Genomic DNA, 21356 nt, shown 5'->3' with positions numbered 1-21356 from the left:
ACTATGTGGACTTCGTCATCGGCAACCTGGGACACTAGACATTGAATTCAACGTACGATTACACATGGACATCGAAAACTATGAAGTGTACTATCTGGATCCCGTCATCGGCAACCTGGGACACGTGGACATCGAATTCAAGGTATTAATACACGTAGACACCGAAAACTACGGAGCACACTATGAGGACCTCGTCATCGGCAACCTGGGACACGTAGACATCGAATTCAACGTGTTATGACACCTGGATACTGAAAACTATGAAGCGCACTATCTGGACCTCGTCATCGGCAACCTGGGATACCTAGACATCGAATTCAAGCTTGATTCATAAGAATCGACTTAAAAATTCCCTAGCGGCATTTTCTGCCAAGCGTAGAGAACCTTCTTTTCCGTTGACTCAAAATATATATTATTACCTAATTTACCTAAATAGAAATCTTCTTCCTGACCGATAAGTCTATCGACCTAATTTCGAAATACGCGCGCGATATCGAAACTGGCGATACTTGCGCCGCCAGTGTCGAAAAAGTGAAAGTAACGTTTCTGATTATGACGTCATCATATAAAACGTCGGCGTTAGAAGTAGAAGTGGAAGAAGAAATATCTTAATAAAAAATTTTCACATTTGGACTTTGCGTCGCAATATCTCCGCTCGTAGGGCACGTAGCGGAATATTATGAGAGAAACCCCCCCCCCCTAATTGGACCCCAAGCTATCAATCAAGCCTACTTAGAACTTGATCCGTTCACTCGTTATCGAGATCTCAACATCTCGGGTACTCGCAACCCGTCGCGTCGCGTAAAAGAGTCACGGTCGGTCTCGCTCCGCGTGTACTTGGCGCGAGACACTACCGTATCTCTTGATTCAAGATTGTGAAAATTAGCGAACCGCAGATGAGAAACTGTAGCAGATTGTATAAGAGGAAAGTCGACGTAGTGCGATATCTATTCCGTCGCGAGATCGGAACCGCCGATCTCCAATCGCATCAAGATTTTCTCGATCTCCAAATAAATTGGTTCATCCTCGTAAGAGAAACGTTCTCTTTTTATCAAGAAGGAAATATATGTGCCTGAAGAAATGGAAGTGTCTGGAGAAATATTTTAAGCATATAAAGCGTATAAAGATGATAAGATCAAGCTTACTATCCGAAATTTCACAACAGTTGTTGTTACCAAGCATGTCGTCATATACATCGCCTTCATCGCCTTCTAATGTAAGGTCGACATTTGCAAGATCACCTTCGACTACAAAATCCATTATTAGTGTTTCTCGTTCTAAAAGTATAAAATATATTTTATATACCGTTATATTGATTCGTTACGTTATTAACGTGTGTACATCAAGATATTATAAATGTATATTAAGATATAATAATTAAAAGTGTGTTTGGTATTAAATTTTTAATATAATGTAAAAAGATGTATACTTTTGACTTCTTTGTCGTTTAAATTAGAAGAGTAAATTGCTGGCGCAGTTTTCATCAAGTTTGGTGCTATTAATGCTATATCGGGGTCAATTTCCACCGATTTAATCGATGGCCCTTCGCCTGTTGCCATCCGTTTTTGCTTTTTTTTAGTTAAAGCGTCTCTTTGATTTTGTTTCAAGTTTGCCCAAAATTTTTTTAATTGCTGGACATTTCTCTACAATTGTTGATTGTTACAAAAACAATATAAATAAATTTATTTTATAAAAACATCAATAAATATTAATAAGTATTAAATCAATGTTATTATGTAATTTTCTTACCTCTTGCGTGCTTAGATGTGATAGATTGAACTCGTAACAAATTTCTAACCAAGCTACGTCTTTATCTTTTAGCGTAGTAGAGTCGCTTTTCTTCACTTCTATTATATGCTTATACCTTTTCAATATATCAAGAAATATTGTTTTTTCAATTGATGTAAAATGTTTTGATTTACTTTTAGATTTATCTATATTGCTATATGACTTCCGAATTAAAGGTTAGATACACCTAGAGAGAACAAAATGTATTTCAGTATATTTAAACACAAGAATATAGTGTAAAACTGCGCCGTAAAAACCTTTGATTTCCTTATACTTCTTGCAAACTATTCTTTTTCGAAGTGAACACTAGTCAGAAGAAAATTTTTCGATAAAACTATTGTTCGCGAAATCGCTGATTAATCCCGGCGATGGAAGCGGGATGAGAAGGACGCGCGTGGAAGGTGTTAACTCGAATATGCACTTTATTTTGTGTAACTCAGACCACAGTCTGAGCCGTCTTTAATGTATCGAGATTGTTACAGTCTGACCTGAGAATCGATGAGCGGTGTATAAAAGAGAAGTCTTTGTATGATCGTTGCAGGCGAGCGACAATTATATCAATTGTCCTTCTCGTGTGGTGAGTCGCCCGTGAGCCGGTGAGACACGTGGCGGTCGGCACTCGCGCACATGTGAGCCTGAGTCGTCGTGTTGAGGCACCAGAGTTGATGAGCGGCCTATTTCACAGTTTATGATACGATCTACAACAGCGTGAGCACTGCGATGTGCACGATTAACCGAAGTCAATGAACGAACCGTACAGAGCACACGTTATGCGTCTAGTCACCGCGCGGCCATTTGCACAATTGCCTCGATCGCGAGGAAGACGGTGGCGATGAGCGCGCCCGTGCGGGCGCAAGCTGCCGCGGTGATCGAGCGTCGTTACCCGATCGATGCTGCCATCTGATCGGACGGCGCAACGTTAAGGGAATCTCGAACAACTATTGTCTTAAGAGGTCTACGAACCTGACTTGGAATAAGACGCCTTATTTGCCATTTTTGTGAACAGATAAGGCCGTCTTAAAGGACTATGAATATCGTTTTATTTGAGGAGTTCTTCAGATTGTGCTTATGGCATATGAGATGCATTTATAAATTATAATAAGATATTCCGTAATAAGACAGTCTTGCTGAAGTTTACTCTTAAGCAGTTACTAAAATACGATCTTATTGTCTCTCTATGAATTGAAACGCCATCTTAAGACCATTCTTAAGAAATTCTTATTTTTAAGCATCGACTATAAATACCGCCCTAAAGACGTCGGCGTTAGAAATAGTATACGTATCTTAAAAATAAATTTTTACATTTGGACTTTGCGTCGCAATATCTCCGCTCGTAGGGCACGTAGCGGAATATTATGAGAGAACCCCCCCCCCCCCCTAATTGAACCCCAAGCTATCGATAAAGCCTACTTAGAACTTGATCCGTTCACTCGTTATCGAGATCTCAACATCTCGAGTACTCGCAACCCGTCGCGTCGCGTAAAAGAGTCACGGTCGGTCTCGCTTCGCGTGTACTTGGCGCGAGACACTACCGTGTCTCTTGATATATTTATTATATTTATTCTATTTATGTATATGCAACTATGTATTATATAAAATACTTAAAATGTATAATTGATATACATTACATTATATTTTTGCGATTTATGTTTTATTTAAAAAAACTCAAGTATGTAATAATTGTGGGCAATACGTAACATTCTCAATGTTTAAAAGTATACATTTGTGTTTAATTTCTCTAACTTGAAAAGCGCGACGGTATTTGCTTAAACTAACTTGCCATAAACCTACATGAGATGATTTATAAGGATAATTAAAAACATCTCTATTATATAATGATCCTTTTAGTACTATCCTTTCTTGATTTAAAACATTATCTTGTAATGAATAAATTTTATCAATTTGTATAATTTTGCTATTTTTAAATTGCACGACGTTATTAGAAGAAGTATTTGTAATAATTATATCTTTCCATGTTATACTTTTAAATATCTTTTTCGTCATATGATTGCCTAAATCAATTGATTTTTCCAGAACATAATCCGATACAATTCGATCAGTCTTTATGTCAGTATTTAAATTAATTTCTCTCAGATGATTCGCAAGTTGACTTAAAGGATTATTTGGTGTACGAACTAATTTTTTTAGTCATTAAAATATTTTCAAATAGAAATGCTGAAATTGATGTCAACGAATGTCCCGTATAAGTTACATCATCTGCTATATGAATTAAATTATGCAAATTAATACTTTGTATATAAGAACCATAAAATTTTGGCAATAAACGAAAAAATAATATTAATAATTTTTTTGCATTTTCTGCGATTAATACTGCCGAATTATTACTACATAATAGTCGACATGCTACGTACAGAAGACAAAAGTGCTTATATTTATCAGTTGGAAGGACATGACAAAGTACTAATATACCGCTGTATAAAAGAAATAAACGAAATTGCGTCGCTTTTCAATTTTTTAAATCAACGATATCAAAAACTTTTCTTTGGAATTCTGCAGGAATTTGACCAGATAAACCGCGGAGTAAATTGCTGAATAACAAATGATTTCGTGGTCCAATATCATTAGTCTTAGGGCCACCGAATAGAATATTGTTTAACAAAGTTTTTGTAATACCAAGAAATAAAAGATGCATTGAATCAAGGACAACCGATTTTATTGGATCAAATCCTGGAATTTTTAATAAAGGAGAGATCTCATTATCAAGATGATGCTGAGGCTGCCTACGCTCTTCAAATGATTGTTTAATGCGTTCTTCACAAGTGGTTCTCGCATATATGCGTTTATTTTTACCAACCGTTTTGCCTTTTACAGTACAACGTTCGCAAGCATAAAATGCTATGTGAGATTTGACACATTTAATAAATGCTCTAGCCGGTGTATCACATACAAAACCTAACACTTCAATATTATATATTTTATCTGCCAATTTTATTTTATTAGTTATTAAACTTGATAGTTCTTGCGATTTTGGTTTAAATTCATCGTGATATATAGCAACAACCTGCGGTTTGACAATACATTTTTCATCATGTAACATGACCAATATAGGCCAAAATTGTTGTTATAAATTTTTATAAATTTGTACACCATATTAATCAAAATTTCAATTGCATCTTTTACATATACTTCAGGATTTATCATCAATTTAAGAGCTTTTTCTAAACCAAAATAAATATAAGTACCAAAAAATCCATTACCACCTAACATAAGTTCAACAACATTTTTTGAATTTTTAGTTTGTAGAAATGTTGTAGCTGCTTTTGGAAATTCATTATGTTTAGTTTTCAAAATACATAACAACTCACAATCAGACAACATTCTGTTATTGAGACATGAAATATTTTTAATAGACCAATTGTGTATTTTTTGTTTAAAAGAAATTTTTGGATTTAGTATACTTCAAATTGCTCGTCGACTTCCTCATCGCAGTATATTTCTTTACTTGATGAAGATGATGTAATTTCACTATCAGAGCTAGAGATATTAAAGTAAAGATTTTATTTATTTAATTATAAAAAATTTAATATTAAAAAAAATTACTATATTGTAAACTACCAGGGCAGGACTTTTGGGCCGCTAAATGAGTGCACATACCTTTTATCTTATGCTCAATAGTAGAGACCTTTATTAAGAAGGTCTGTTGCTACGTTGAGAGCGTTGTCAAAAAAGAACAGAAAGTGTGTGTGTAGTTAAAAAAGGAAAGTATGTGCGCGATCGGTCACGTCGAAATCGATAATCGAAATCGATAATCGTTGTACATATATTCGTTGTACATGTATTTATATATTTGAATAATCTCAACACCCCCCCTCAATGATTACATTGTGTCGTCTTCATTTGTCCACCAGTTAGCATCCTTCTCGATGTCTTCTCAGTTTAATTGATTGCAGAGGCTTTGTAAGCATGTCTGCGATCATTTCTTTGGTTGGGCAGTAACGTAAGTCTACGATTCCTCTTTTGACTAGATCGCTGACGAAATGGTATTTGGTGTCAATGTGTTTGGTTCGATTTTGAAACTCTTTGCTTTTAACCATCTTCATTGCGCTTTGGTTGTCCTCGTAAACCTTCGTTGCTCCGGTTGCCGTTTCGTGGAAGTCCTCTAGAAGTCTTCTTATCCAGATTAGTTCTCGACTAGCTTCTGCCAAGGCAATGTACTCTGCAACTTGACCAGGCTGTGCATGACTGCTTTCTACAGGACCACGCGATTGCTGCTTCGTTGTATAGGAACAAGTGTCCGCTATGAGATTTGCGATCTGTTGCATCTTCTGCCCAGTCAGCGTCGGAGTATTCCACGAGCCCGTTCGTAATTCCTCCTAGTTTCAGTCGTAGGTGTTTTGTGCACTTTAGGTACCGTACGACTATCTTTGCTTCGGTCCAGTCGGCCTCAGTCGGTTGTTTAACGCGTTGACTTAAGATAGATACGCTGGCTGCGATGTCGGGTCGCGTATGTGTCACCACATACAGTAGGGCTTTGATGAGTATCTGATATTTGTCGCTATTTGCCATAGGCTTCTTGTCTCCTACCATTTTCAAATATCCTACGTCCAAGGGTGATTTTGATGTTTTCGCTTCTTCGAGTCCAAATCTTTCAACGATTTTTTGAATGTACTGCTCTTGATTGATACTGTAGATGCCCTCTGCATCCTTTCGTGCGTTGATACCAAGATAGTTAGTGAGTTCTCCTAGCCGTGTGAGCTCGAACTCCTGTTCGAGACCATTTGCCGTTTCGTCTACTCTTTGTTTGTTTGAGCCTGCGACAAAAATATCGTCTACATAGATAATTATGTATTAAATTCCTTCTGCTGACTGCTTTGAGTACAGGCACGGGTCTGCTGTACTCTGTTTGAATCCCAGTTTGATGATTGTTTCGTGAAGTGTTTCGTTCCACACTTTCGCAGCTTGCTTCAGCCCATACAAGCCTTTTGTGAGTTTGCATACGAGGTGTTCTTCTCCAGCGATGACGTATCCCTCGGGCTGCTTCATGAAGATCGTTTCTTTGAGCTTCCCATTGAGAAAAGCCGTTTTTCCATCAAAATGGTAAACGTGCAGTCTTTTCTTGGCAGCGACTGTGAGTAATAAACGCAGTGTCTCTGCTCTGACCACTGGCGCGAACACCTCATCGTAATCGGTTCCGTATTTCTGGCTGAATTCTTGCGCGACAAGTCGCGTTTTGTATTTAAAAGTTCCCGTCTCTGTATTTTGTTTCCGTTTAAAGACCCATTTGCAGCCGACCGCTTTTCGTCTCTGAGGTAATTCAGTTAGTTCCCATGCTTGGTTTTTTTTGAGTGACTGTAGTTTCTTGACCATGGCTTGTATCCACTGTCTACGTTTGGGTCCGCTGAGTGCTTCACTTCGATTCCTTGGTTCCTGATATTCTCCTATCGTGCTCTTCACGGTTCTTGCTGAGTGCTCGAATCTTTCTGGAGGCTGTCCCTTTGTTGTTCTTTCTGATTGTCTCGTGGCTACATTTGGCAGTTCTTTCGTCGATCCTTTGTACTAAATCTATTGTGTCAACTGAGTCTTCAAATGTAGATTCGCTCAATTCTTCAGGTTCGCTGACCTCATGTTCATCCTCGACTCCTTTGAGGTCTTCGTGTGAGTCTTGTGGTCTATCTTCGAGACTTATTTCGGCCTCTGTTGAGCGTACCATCTTATCTCTCGTGGCTGCTTTTCCTCTTTCGATGATTATTTTTTCAGTCTTCCTTTCCTGTTGGATGTCATGCTCAGTGTCCTTTGAGTAGTCTTCGTTGAACTTAACATCACGGCTGATGATAATCTGATTTGTCCTTTTGTCTAACATCCGGTAGGCTTTAGATTCCATCGAGTAGCCCACGAAAGTAAGCAAGATAGCTTTATCTTCGAGTTTTCTTCTTTTTTCTTTTTGTACGTGTGTGTATCCCTTAGAGCCGAAGATTTGCAGACCACCGACGTCCGCCTTTTGCTTATTCCATAATTCATACGACGTCTTTTTTATTACCCTGCTGGGTAAAATATTCTGCAAGAAGTTTGCCGCGTTGACTGCTTCTGCCCAGTACCTCTTGTCCATACCCGCGTCGATCAGCATGCATCTTGCTGCCTCCATAAGCGTCCGGTTCTTTCTCTCTGCGACTCCATTTTGTTCTGGCGTGTAGGGAGCTGTATACTGTCTACGTATTCCCTCTTCGGCAAATAGTCGCTTGATATCCTTATTGACGTATTCACGTCCGTTATCAGACCTTATCACATTCAGAACTTTGCCGAATTTATTCTTCACATATCGTATATACTTTCTAATGTGTTCGACTGCTTTTGACTTGTTCTTCAAAAAATATACTTCCGTTTATCGGCTGTAATCGTCGATCATCGTCATGTAGTATCGCTTTCCACTCGGTGTTGCGGTTTGCATGGGGCCGCATAGGTCGGAGTGCACCAGATCTAGTGCGTGCGTCGCTCCGTTTTCCGTGGTCTTCGGAAATGGATTCCTTGTGGACTTGCCTTTCGCACAACATTCGCACACCTCTCGAATCCCGCAGTCTTGTATTTTGATCCGTGACATCAAGTTCTTTTCTTAGAGCAGCTGTACATCGTGTATGTTCCTGTGCCCGAACCTTCGATGCCAGGTGTGTTGACAATTTTCTGTATGCGAAACCTGTTTCGCAGCCATTGCCATGGGCATTGCTTCTAGCGCGTACATGTTCGATGAGAGAGCTGCCATTGCCACCACAACGTTACCTTTAACGATCTTGCACTCCTTATCCTTGAATCGCACTGTCAAACCTCTTTCCGCTAATTTTCTTACCGACAACAAACTTTCAGTCAGGTCCGGTACGAATAAGACATTGTTTAGTCTGACATTTATCTTTTTTTTATTTCCATCCATGCATCTCATGACGTCTGAGCCAATTCCTGCCACTTTAGCCCTTATTCCGTTCGTTAGTGTCACGTCCGGCAGCTTTTTTAACTCCAAAACGTTAAAAAATGTTTTGCTTCTCGTCATACGGCTCGTGGCTCGCCTGAGTCTATGTACCACGTGTTCCTTTGCCTCTTATCTTGATGAACGCTGAAACATATGAATCCTGATTGTTCCTCTTCTGCGTCAACCTGGTTTGCTTTTTCTCCTTTTTCTTTTTTTGCCTTCCACTTTTTGTACTTTATGCAGTCCTGCTTGAAGTGTCCTTGCTTGTGACAAAAGTAGCATGATTTTTCGCCTCCGCTGATCATGCTATTGCTTTTCTGCGATGCTCTCAACGCTGTACTATTTTCGCTTGAGTCTGGGACTCCTTTGCGCCTTTTATATTCGTCAAGCAATTTCCCTTTGACTAAATCGAGTGTGAGCTCTGTTTCGGGTCTACTCTCGAGAGCTGTAATCAGAGTACTGTAAGTTTCTGGAAGACTACTCAGCAACATGGCTACAAAAAGATGATCTTTTATTTCTTCATCAAGCGCAGTAAGTTTATCAACCAGATCTTGCATAATAGTTATATGCTGTTCTATATTTCCAGTCTCCGCTAACTTCAAATTACAAATTTGTCTCAGCAGATATATTTTACTGGTTAATGTAGATTTTTTATGGTAGTTCTTGAGAGAGACCCATACCTGTTTCGCTGTTGTTGCCTTACGAATGTGCATAAGCTGTGAATCCTCTACGAGCAAGCCTATTGTGGATCGAGCCTTATCGTCCTTTTTCTTCCATGCCGCGGCCTGCGTAACATCAGTTGGCATAGTCGAGCTAATTCGATCCCACAATTTTTCTCTAATAAGAAGGAGTTCCATTTTGAACTTCCATACTTGGTAGTTTTCGCCGTTTAAATTAGTTATATAAAAGTACTTCCTTTTCGGCATTTTTTATTCCTAGAAAACAAAAAATAAAGATAGGTATAATTAAAAAATTACTAAATATTGGAAAAATTTTAAAAATGTGCCATAGATTTAAACCATTTTTATATATTTTTTAATAAATATTAGATATTTCCTCATTGTAGGTTATATTTTACTCTCTCTTTCCCTTTCTCTATCCCTCTGTTTAATAAAAATAAAATGGTATTGTTTTTAATGCTTCGCATAAAATAGATAAAAGTTTTTTACCTACACAAAAGAGATGCGTTGGTCGGTAATTATTTTCATCTAATCTTGCTTAAACTTCATTAGAAGGAAATCTTTTATGGAAGATTTACAGCGCCTTATATGATGTATATTAATTAAGAAGACGTTGTTCTTTTGTCAATTTAAGTACGGGCAAAATACTTTAAACTTATCGGCGTTATACCATCTCGGTACTGGCATTCAACGCTCTGCTTTTGCCAATTCCAGTACAGGCACGGTACCTTAACTTTGATTGCGTTCCGATTCACTGCCAGTACTGAAAATCTATAGTGTACTGACATAAACTATAGATTTTTAGTACTGGCAGTGAATATTGAAACGCAGCTTTTGTCATCATTACACCGTCTCGATATACTGGCATTCAACACTCTCCTTTTGCTAATTTTTGTACAGACACAGTACTGTAAATTTACCGGCATTATATCGTCTCAGTACTGGCATTCAATGCTCTCTTTTTGCCAATTCCAGTTCAGACACGATACCTTAAATTCACCGGCATTACGCCGTCTCGGTATTAGCATTCGACACTCTCCTTGTACTAATTTTTGTACAGACACAGTACCGTAAATTTATCGCCATTATACCGTCTCAGTACTGGCATTCAATGCTCTCTTTTTGCCAATTCCAGTACGGGCAAGGTACTTTAAATTTACCGGCATTACACCGTCTCGGTACTGGCATTCGATACTCTCCTTTTGCTAATTTTTGTACTGACATAATACCATAAATTCACCGGCATTACACCGTCTCGGTACTAGCATTCAACACTCTTCTTGCACTAATTTTTGTACAAACACAGTACCGTAAATTTACCGGCATTATATCGTCTCAGTACTGGCATTCGACACTCTTCTTTTGCTAATTTTTGTACAGACACAGTACCGTAAATTTACCGGCATTATACCGTCTCAGTACTGGCATTCAATGCTCTCTTTTTGCCAATTCCAGTACGGGCATAGTACCTTAAATTTACCGGCATTACACCTGTTCAGAATGTAGCATAAATTCTTGTAAATAGAGATGGCATACAGAGCTTTTGTTGGTAAAAAGGTTACTAAGTTGAATCAATAAGATCGCGAGTTGCATTACCGACTTCCCTTAAACTCACTATCGATATATTAATCAGTAAACAGATCGTAACCATAGCGCTGATGCTCATCTATACGTGACGTTTTCAGCGACAGCTTCTCTACGCGTGACTCGTGTGTCTTCGTGTCTTCACTTTCGTTCGGCAGCTCGATTAGTGAGCACGTAATAATTTTTAGCATCATATATCTCGAATATTCTAAAAGTGAAGGAAGGAAGGAAGGAAGGAAGTGCGTATCGTATCCATCCGAGCTTCTCAGCTCTAGCATCCACCTTTATTCGAGACTCTCAGTCTCTGATTCGGTTTCCCGAATCGATAAATAATACGAACAATCCGTTCGTTTGTCTAAGGAAATACGAAGATCAATAAAATAAATCAGCCATTGAGATTCCTTGTGGCCGCCATTAATGTTTCCTTCGAAACGCTTGTCTTTTGAACACTCAAAGGTAAGAAACCTTAGCCAGTGTGGTTGTTATTAAATATTGAAAGGAATACTGCAATCAATTTCTTGATTACAATAAATTCAGAGACGTCTCGCCGAGGCACTTCGGTGCGAGATTTAGTATTCTCTGTTATGCGCATAACTCGAAAAAGGACGTAGTGATCCTTTAACCGGAATAAATATCCAGCAAGGACGTAGTGATTCTTTAATCAAAATAATTATTTATAATCGAGAATGATTATTAAGACAATTGTCACGTGAGCAGATTATTTATCATTAAGTGAGTTCGATAATATATTGTTTGTCTACGTTTAATTCTTCAAACAGTTTTGTGGTACATATCTTATTGATTTGAGTCTAATATTATTCTTAATTGCTTCTTCTTTTTCACATTAGTTGCGTTTACTTTTCAGTATAAACAGTGTTAACTTTAACTTTAACTTTTAATTCTGAGTTATTATTATTTTCAATTGTAATAACCAAAAGCCTAATAGAGATTTTTCTGGATCTTAAGTAACTTGCAAGGAATTTCCTTTATCTTTTGTGTATGCTCTGTTTATATTCATTTTTGGTAATTGGATAAAAAAAAGTGGTAGTATTATACCTCGAAAAAACCTAAGTAACAAATGGTAGATCTTTATATCTCGAAAAATCTCGAAAAAATTTAAGCAGTAGTATCTTTATTTCCGAAAAATTATAACCCAAGTGATACATGTCACAAAATTATGTTACCTTATCAAAAAGAAGAGTCGCGCTTCAAGTGATCTATTACAATTACAAAAAAAACAAGTAGAAACTTGCACATTGTTTCCTCGTAGTTTTTAATTGTGCAAGTAGAAACTTGCACATTGCTTCCTCATAGTTCCTAAGTGTGCAAGTTTTTATTTTATTCGAGGTATAATTATCGGTATTTATTTGTTTTGGTTTCCTCATAGAGGAAGCTTTGTTAGCAAAGGTTCTGATTTCACACTTAACTCTTTTGGGGACTGCGTAAATAATTATGTACATTCACTAAAAAATACTAAAAATACTTGTCCACTTAAAAACTAAAACAATACTTTATCGATAAAAAAAATCAGCCTGATATTATAAATATTTGAGATCGCGATTTATTTTTAATTCTATTATATTTTCCAGTCTTTTCTACCCCTATTTCATATATAATTGGTTAAAACTTGGTTGATCAGATCAAGTTTTATAAAGCTTCTATGAATGTACGAATTCTTCGAAATTTCAAATGTGTGTAATACGAGATCTGATCAATCAAATTTTAATGAATTATATATGAAATATATATAAGGGTAGAAAAAAAACTGGAAAATATAATAAAATTAAAAATAAATCGCTATCTCAAATATTGAGAAAGCGGCAGCGTAAAACACATCCGCACAAAATTACCTTTTTTAAAAAAAGGTAAAAAAAGGCGCCAAGTACACGTATAGTAGTGTATATGTTGTTACCTAAAAAAAAAAAGAAAGTGGTAGTATTATACCTCGAAAAAATCTAAGCAGTAGTATCTTTATTTCCGAAAAATTATAACCCAAGTGATACACGTCACAAAATTATGTTACCTTATCAAAAAGAAGAGTCGCGCTTCAAGTGATCTATTACAATTACAAAAAAGAAATGATATCTCTTTAAGTTATTAGAGCGCCAATTACAGAGAGAACATGTATATTGCCTCAAAAAATAATTGTTGCACTACATTGAAAAATCTTTACATTGTGTCAATTAGAAAAGAATGTATAATAACAATTTTATAAGATTAAAAAATTTTATTTAAATTTAACAAGGGAATACAAGATATTTAAATACAAAGTTATTTACATGTGTATTTTTTAATGGCCACAAAGAATTACAGAAGTAACAGTACAAAATAAAAATATTTTATTAAAATACATAAATTTTTCTTGTAAAAAAACTTGGCGCTGCTAGACCTTTTAAATAAATAAAAACAACAATAAATAAAAATAATTCAGAGAAGAATACAATGGGAGTAATATTAAATGATTATCAGCGTGGATGTGGGAGTGAGTGATATGGGTGTGCGTGACTACGCGGACGGCAGATAATGCGGCTTATAATTAAGTATAGAATAAGTTTATTTATTTATTTAAAATTTCGAGGTCTAGCAGCGCCAAGTTTTTTTACAAGAAAAATTTATGTATTTTAATAAAATATTTTTATTTTGTACTGTTACTTCTGTAATTCTTTGTGGCCATTAAAAAATACACATGTAAATAACTTTGTATTTAAATATCTTGTATTCCCTTGTTAAATTTAAATAAAATTTTTTAATCTTATAAAATTGTTATTATACATTCTTTTCTAATTGACACAATGTAAAGATTTTTCAATGTAGTGCAACAATTATTTTTTGAGGCAATATACATGTTCTCTCTGTAATTGGCGCTCTAATAACTTAAAGAGATATCATTTCTTTTTTGTAATTGTAATAGATCACTTGAAGCGCGACTCTTCTTTTTGATAAGGTAACATAATTTTGTGACGTGTATCACTTGGGTTATAATTTTTCGGAAATAAAGATACTACTGCTTAGATTTTTTCGAGGTATAATACTACCACTTTCTTTTTTTTTTTAGGTAACAACATATACACTACTATACGTGTACTTGGCGCCTTTTTTTACCTTTTTTTAAAAAAGGTAATTTTGTGCGGATATCACGCCTTTTTGTAGTATATTACGCATTGTATAAACAGTATGTACAGGATAAAGCTATTTGGAGGTATAATACTACCACTTTGTTTTTTTCGAGGTAACAACATAACAGGGTAACAACATAATACATATACACTATTATGCGTGTACTTGGCGCTCATTTTACCTTTTTTTTAAAAAGGTAATTTTGTACGGATATCACGCCTTTTTGTAGTGTTACGCAACTTAATCTTATAAACAATATATCTTATAATTTCATAAACCGTATATAATACAAGGTATGAAGCTAAAAGTGTTACGGACTATTATTTCTAAAGAAAACAACAATTTAATATTTTGCTCAGTTTTTTAAAAATAATAATCTGTAACCCTTTTAGTTGTACACCTTGTATATATTTTTCATTTTCAACATAAAACATAATTGCAATAAAGCATTATTAATGTTAATAAGTCGTTAACTGTAAAATTCTTTATTTATTTTTATTTGCGTGTCTTACTGAATGTTGTTCGCAACTGTATATGTACCGATATCTTCAGGTATCGATATTTTTGATAATTATTTTTACGTCAGACATAATTTTAATTCATCCAATTTTTATTATGTCTAAACATAATTTTTGTCCAATTTTTATTATGTCTAGACATAATTTTAATTCAGCGATTTTTATTATGTCATGACATAATTTTAATTCTGCCGCTAAGGAAATTTTAAGTCGATTTTTATGAATCAAGTTTGAATTCAATGTTTAGGTGTCCCAGGTTGCCGATGACGAGGTCCACATAGCGCGCTCTATAGTTTTCGGTGTCCAGGTGTATTAATACCTTGAATTTGATGGCCACGTGTTCCAAGTTGCCGATGACGAGGTCCACATAGTGCGCTTCGTAGTTTTCGGTGTCTACATGTATTAATACCTCGAATTCGATATCTACGTGTCCTACATTGGGTGCGTTCAGCCGATACTTTGCTAGCCTAGCAATCGTGAGCAGTCGCTCGTTTTCGCTCGTTTCCTCTTTTTTGACTTACTGGATTAAAAAGAGAAGAAACGAGCAAAAACGAGCAACTGCTCACGATTGCTAGGCTAGCGGGGCATCGGCTGAACGCACCCATTCAGATTTAAAGTTATTAATACACCTAGACACCAAAAACTATGAAGCGCATTATGTGGACCTCGTCATCAGCAACCTGGGACACCTAGACATAAATTTCAAGGTATTAATACACGTAGACACCGAAAATTACGGAGCGCAATATGTGGACCTTGTCATCGGCAACCTGGGACCTAAACATTGAATTCAACATATTATTACACCTGGACACCGAAAACTACGAAGCGCACTATGTGGACCTCGTTATCGGCAACCTGGGACACGTAGACATCAAATTCAACGTACGATTACACCTGGATACCGGAAACTATGAAGCGCACTATCTGGATCCCGTCATCGGCAACCTGGGACACGTGAACATCAAATTCGAGGTATTATTACACCTAGACACCGAAAACTACGGAGCGCGATATCTGGACCTCGTCATCGGCAACCTGGGACACGTAGACATCGAATTCAACGTATTATTACACCTGGACACCGAAATCTATGAAGCGCATTATCTGGATCCCGTCATCGGCAACCTGAGACACGTGGACATCGAATTCAAGATATTAATACACGTAGACACCAAAAACTACGGAGCGCACTGTGTGGACCTCGTCATCGGCAACCTGGGACACGTAGACATCGCATTCAACGTATTATTACACCTGGACACCGAAAACTACGAAACGCACTGTGTGGACCTCGTCATCGGCAACCTGGGACACGTGGACATCGAATTCAAGGTATTAATACACGTAGGTAACCGAAAACTACGGAGCGCACTATGTGGACCTCGTCATCGGCAACCTGGGACACCTAGACATCGAATTCAACGTGCGATTACACCTGGACACCGAAAACTATGAAGCGCACTATCTGGATCTTGTCATCGGCAACCTGGGACACGTGGACATCGAATTCAAGATATTAATACACGTAGACACCAAAAACTACGGAGCGCACTATGTGGACCTCGTCATCGGCAACCTGGGACACGTAGACATCAAATTCAACGTACGATTACACCTGGACACCGGAAACTATGAAGCGCACTATCTGGATCCCGTCATCGGCAACCTGGGACACGTGAACATCAAATTCGAGGTATTATTACACCTAGACACCGAAAACTACGGAGCGCGATATCTGGACCTCGTCATCGGCAACCTGGGACACGTAGACATCGAATTCAACGTATTATTACACCTGGACACCGAAATCTATGAAGCGCATTATCTGGATCCCGTCATCGGCAACCTGAGACACGTGGACATCGAATTCAAGATATTAATACACGTAGACACCAAAAACTACGGAGCGCACTGTGTGGACCTCGTCATCGGCAACCTGGGACACGTTGACATCGCATTCAACGTATTATTACACCTGGACACCGAAAACTACGAAACGCACTGTGTGGACCTCGTCATCGGCAACCTGGGACACGTGGACATCGAATTCAAGGTATTAATACACGTAGGTAACCGAAAACTACGGAGCGCACTATGTGGACCTCGTCATCGGCAACCTGGGACACCTAGACATCGAATTCAACGTACGATTACACCTGGACACCGAAAACTATGAAGCGCACTATCTGGATCTTGTCATCGGCAACCTGGGACACGTGGACATCGAATTCAAGATATTAATACACGTAGACACCAAAAACTACGGAGCGCACTATGTGGACCTCGTCATCGGCAACCTGGGACACGTAGACATCGCATTCAACGTATTATTACACCTGGACACCGAAAACTACGAAGCGCACTGTGTGGACCTCGTCATCGGCAACCTGGGACACCTAGACATCGAATTCAACGTACGATTACACCTGGACACCGAAAACTACGAAGCGCACTGTGTGGACCTCGTCATCGGCAACCTGGGACACGTGGACATCGAATTCAACGTATTATTACACCTGGACACCGAAAACTACGAAGCGCACTGTGTGGACCTCGTCATCGGCAACCTGGGACACGTGGACATCGAATTCAAGGTATTAATACACGTAGACACCGAAAACTACGGAGCGCACTATGTGGACCTCGTCATCGGCAACCTGGGACACCTAGACATCGAATTCAACGTACGATTACACCTGGACACCGAAAACTGTGAAGCGCATTATCTGGATCCCGTCATCGGCAACCTGGAACACGTGGACATCGAATTCAAGATATTAATACACGTAGACACCAAAAACTACGGAGCGCACTATGTGGACCTCGTCATCGGCAACCTGGGACACGTAGACATCGAATTCAACGTATTATTACACCTGGACACCGAAAACTATAAAGCGCACTATCTGGACCTTGTCATCGGCAACCTGGGATACATAGACATCAAATTCAAGCTTGATTCATAAGAATCGACTTAAAAATTCCCTAGCGGCACTTTCTGCCAAGCATAAAGAACCTACTTTTCCGTTGACTCAATATTTATTATATATATACCTAATTTTTACTTAAATAGAAATCTTCCTCCTGACCGATAAGTTTATCGACCTAATTTTGAAATACGCGCGCGATATCGAAACTGGCGATACCTGCGCCGCCAGCGTCGAAAAAGTGAAAGTGACGTTTCTCTGATAGATCGCGGCGTTAGGAGGAGGAGGAGGAGGAGGAGGAGTATCTTAAAAATAAATTTTCACATTTGGACTTTGCGTCGCAATATCTCCGCTCGTAGGGCACGTAGCGGAATATTATGAGAGAAACCCCCCCCTAATTGGACCCCAAGCTATCGATCAAGCCTACTTAGAACTTGATCCGTTCACTCGTTATCGAGATCTCAACATCTCGGGTACTCGCAACCCGTCGCGTCGCGTAAAAGAGTCACGGTCGGTCTCGCTTCGCGTGTACTTGGCGCGAGACACTACCGTGTCTCTTGATTTTTCAAAAAAAGGAAAATCTGCATAAAATCTATACCGGTAGACCGATTTCAATAAAATTTGAGGAGGACATACTTTCTATGATACTCTATTTGTGTGCGAAAATTCAAACTGGTATCTAAAAAATTGTAGAAGTAGATGCGTGTACAAAAATCCGTACACATACACACACACACACACACACACATACGCACACGCACACGCACACGCACACGCACACGCACACGCACACGCACACGCACACGCCCACGCACACGCCCACGCACACGCACACGCACACGCACACGCACACGCACACGCACACGCACACACACACACACACACACATACACATACTTCCGGACATTTTTTACTAATATGATTTTTCGACATTTTAGAACATTCTAAACCTATTTCCATCAAAATCTCGAAAAAAAATTTTTCACCATTACAAAGCTTCCTCTATGAGGAAGCAAAATGATATCTCTTTAAATTAGAGCGCCAATTACAGAGAGACCATGTATATTGCCTCAAAAAATAATTGTTGCTCTACTTTGAAAAATCTTTACATTGTGTCAATTAGAAAAGAATGTATAATAACAATTTTATAAGATTAAAAAATTTTATTTAAATTTAACAAGGGAATACAAGATATTTAAATACAAAGTTATTTACATGTGTATTTTTTAATGGCCACAAAGAATTACAGAGGTAACAGTACAAAATAAAAATATTTTATTAAAATACATAAATTTTTCTTGCAAAAAAACTTGGCGCTGCTAGACCTCAAAATTTTAAATAAATAAGGACAACAATAAATAAAAATAATTCAGAAAAGAATGCGGTGGGAGTAATATTAAATGATTATCAGCGTGGATGTGGGAGTGAGTGATATGGGTGTGCGTGACGACGCGGACGGCGGATAATGCGGCTTATAATTAAGTATAGAATAAGTTTATTTATTTATTTAAAATTTCGAGATTTAGCAGCGCCAAGTTTTTTTACAAGATAAATTTATGTATTTTAATAAAATATTTTTATTTTGTACTGTTACCTCTGTAATTCTTTGTGGCCATTAAAAAATACACATGTAAATAACTTTGTATTTAAATATCTTGTATTTCCTTGTTAAATTTAAATAAAATTTTTTAATCTTATAAAATTGTTATTATACATTCTTTTCTAATTGACACAATGTAAAGATTTTTCAAAGTAGTGCAACAATTATTTTTTGAGGCAATATACATGTTCTCTCTGTAATTGGCGCTCTAATTTAAAGAAATATCATTTTTTTTTTAATTGTAATAGATCACTTGATGCGCGACACTTCTTTTTGATAAGGTAACATAATTTTGTGACGTGTATAACTTGGGTTATAATTTTTTGGAAATAAAGATACTACTGCTTAAATTTTTTCGAAATTTTTCGAGATATAAAGATCTACCACTTGTTACTTAGGTTTTTTCGAGGTATAATACCTACCACTTCTTTTTTAGGTAACAACATATACACTACTATGCGTGTATTTGGCGCTCTTTTTTACCTTTTTTTTAAAAAGGTAATTTTGTACGGATATCACGCCTTTTTGTAGTGTTACGCATCTTAAGGGGTTAGTCTACTCGAGAGAGCCAAAAACAGGCGAATTTTCAAGAATTAATTTCAGACGAAGTATCGGTGATAAATGAATGTTTTTTTTTTTATTTTCTTTGTTAAAGTTTCGAGAACATGTCCAAATTTTTATGCGTTGAAAAATTTTAAGATGGCGATGAGGCACTCCTTCGCGCGCAACCATGTTTTTTAGAGGTGGTCAAACGGTGTACATGGTTTCTGGAATGTAGATGGTCTGAAACAAAAAAAAATATATAGTCATAAACTATATTGTATTGTCTACGGAATGACGAAGCGTTTTTTCTCTCCTTGTTTTTGGCGTCAAGAAAACAATTCCTGAATTTTTTGCTGCATTTTTGGACTCAAATTACGTGTTATTATTATTAATAATTATTGAACAAAATATTATAATGATAAAATCGTTCGTCATTCCGTAACTACTATTCCATAGAATATGTGTACCAAATTTGAAGTTGATTCATCGATTAGAACTCGAGATATCGTGTACACCGTTTTGAAAAACATAGTTTTGAGAAAAACGCGTTTAAAGTTTCGGTACTAGTTTTTTGAGTGAAAAATTGCATTTTAAGCGTCTTACCGTTAATCAGCTATTCCTGCGTCATACAGTAAACCTTCCACCTCATAAAAATTATCTTCGAGAGCCGATTGTGCTATTCTTCTATTAATTCTTTCTTGTTTGGAGGTCTCGAACGACCGCTTGTCAGCAATCGCGATTCGCAGCTCATCCGCTTTATCGCACATTTCGACGGCATTTGGCTCAATTTGTAAGTTCAGGACGTCTATCATTTGTAGAATATTCTCGTACCCGTAATTAAAAATGCTTGCTGCAAAATACGATGCCACTTCCACGGTTTTCGCGCCACTAAACACTCGTTTCAGAGCAAAATGATGCAATACTGGCGTGCTGTCTGTTGAAAATACTTCTGACTGACTATAAAGTATTTTTAACGACATCTGTTGGTGTCGTTAGTGTATTAGAGAAATTCAAAATTGAATGGTAAATCGTTATGTTGTACCCGCCGAACAGGTAACGATTTGCAGCAGATAGGCGTTTCGGAGCACTCCGGAGCGCTTGGGTAGGAGCTCGAAATTTCAATGAAAACGAGTTCTGGCAGGTATAAGACATTTTGTCCCTTATTCTAGAGGGTTCAAAGGATTTTTTAAACCAATAAAAAAAAAATCGATTTTTTGACCATTCTCGAGTAGACTAACCCCTTAATCTTATAAACAATATATCTTATAATCTTATAAACCGTATATAATACAAGGTATAAAGCTAAAAATGTTACGGACTATTATTTTTAAAGAAAACAACAATTTAATATTTTGCTTAGTTTTTTTTAAATAATAATATGTAATCTTTTTAGTTGTACACCTTGTATATATTTTTCAATTTCAACATAAAACATAATCGCAATAAAGCATAATTAATGTTAATAAGTCGTTAACTGTAAAATTCTTTATTTATTTTTATTTGCGTGTCTTACTGAATGTTGTTCGCAACTGTATATGTATCGATATCTTCAGGTATCGATATTTTTGATAATTATTTTTACGTCAGACAAAATTTTAATTCATATAATTTTTATTATGCCTAGATATAATTTTTGTCCAATTTTTATTATGTCTAGACATAATTTTAATTCAACGATTT

The 21356-nt window shown here is 37.1% G+C and overlaps 1 long non-coding RNA gene across 1 annotated transcript; it reads right to left on the bottom strand.

Annotated features, from left to right (window-relative positions):
- Positions 1 to 1145: 1145 nt before the first annotated feature.
- Positions 1146 to 1533, bottom strand: LOC143896032 (uncharacterized). The gene is made up of 2 exons (XR_013256537.1): positions 1430 to 1533; positions 1146 to 1277 (listed from the first exon to the last, which is right to left on the bottom strand). It is a non-coding gene; the product is annotated as an uncharacterized LOC143896032 (long non-coding RNA).
- Between the last annotated feature and the right edge of the window lie 19823 nt (positions 1534 to 21356).

Source organism: Temnothorax americanus, unplaced genomic scaffold (genome assembly GCF_048541705.1).
Source record: "Temnothorax americanus isolate GAGA-0224 unplaced genomic scaffold, ASM4854170v1 Scaffold174, whole genome shotgun sequence".
Classification (NCBI taxonomy): Eukaryota; Metazoa; Arthropoda; class Insecta; order Hymenoptera; family Formicidae; genus Temnothorax; species Temnothorax americanus.
Note: the sequence above shows the minus strand (reverse complement) of the source record. Positions and strands in the feature narration are given on the sequence as shown.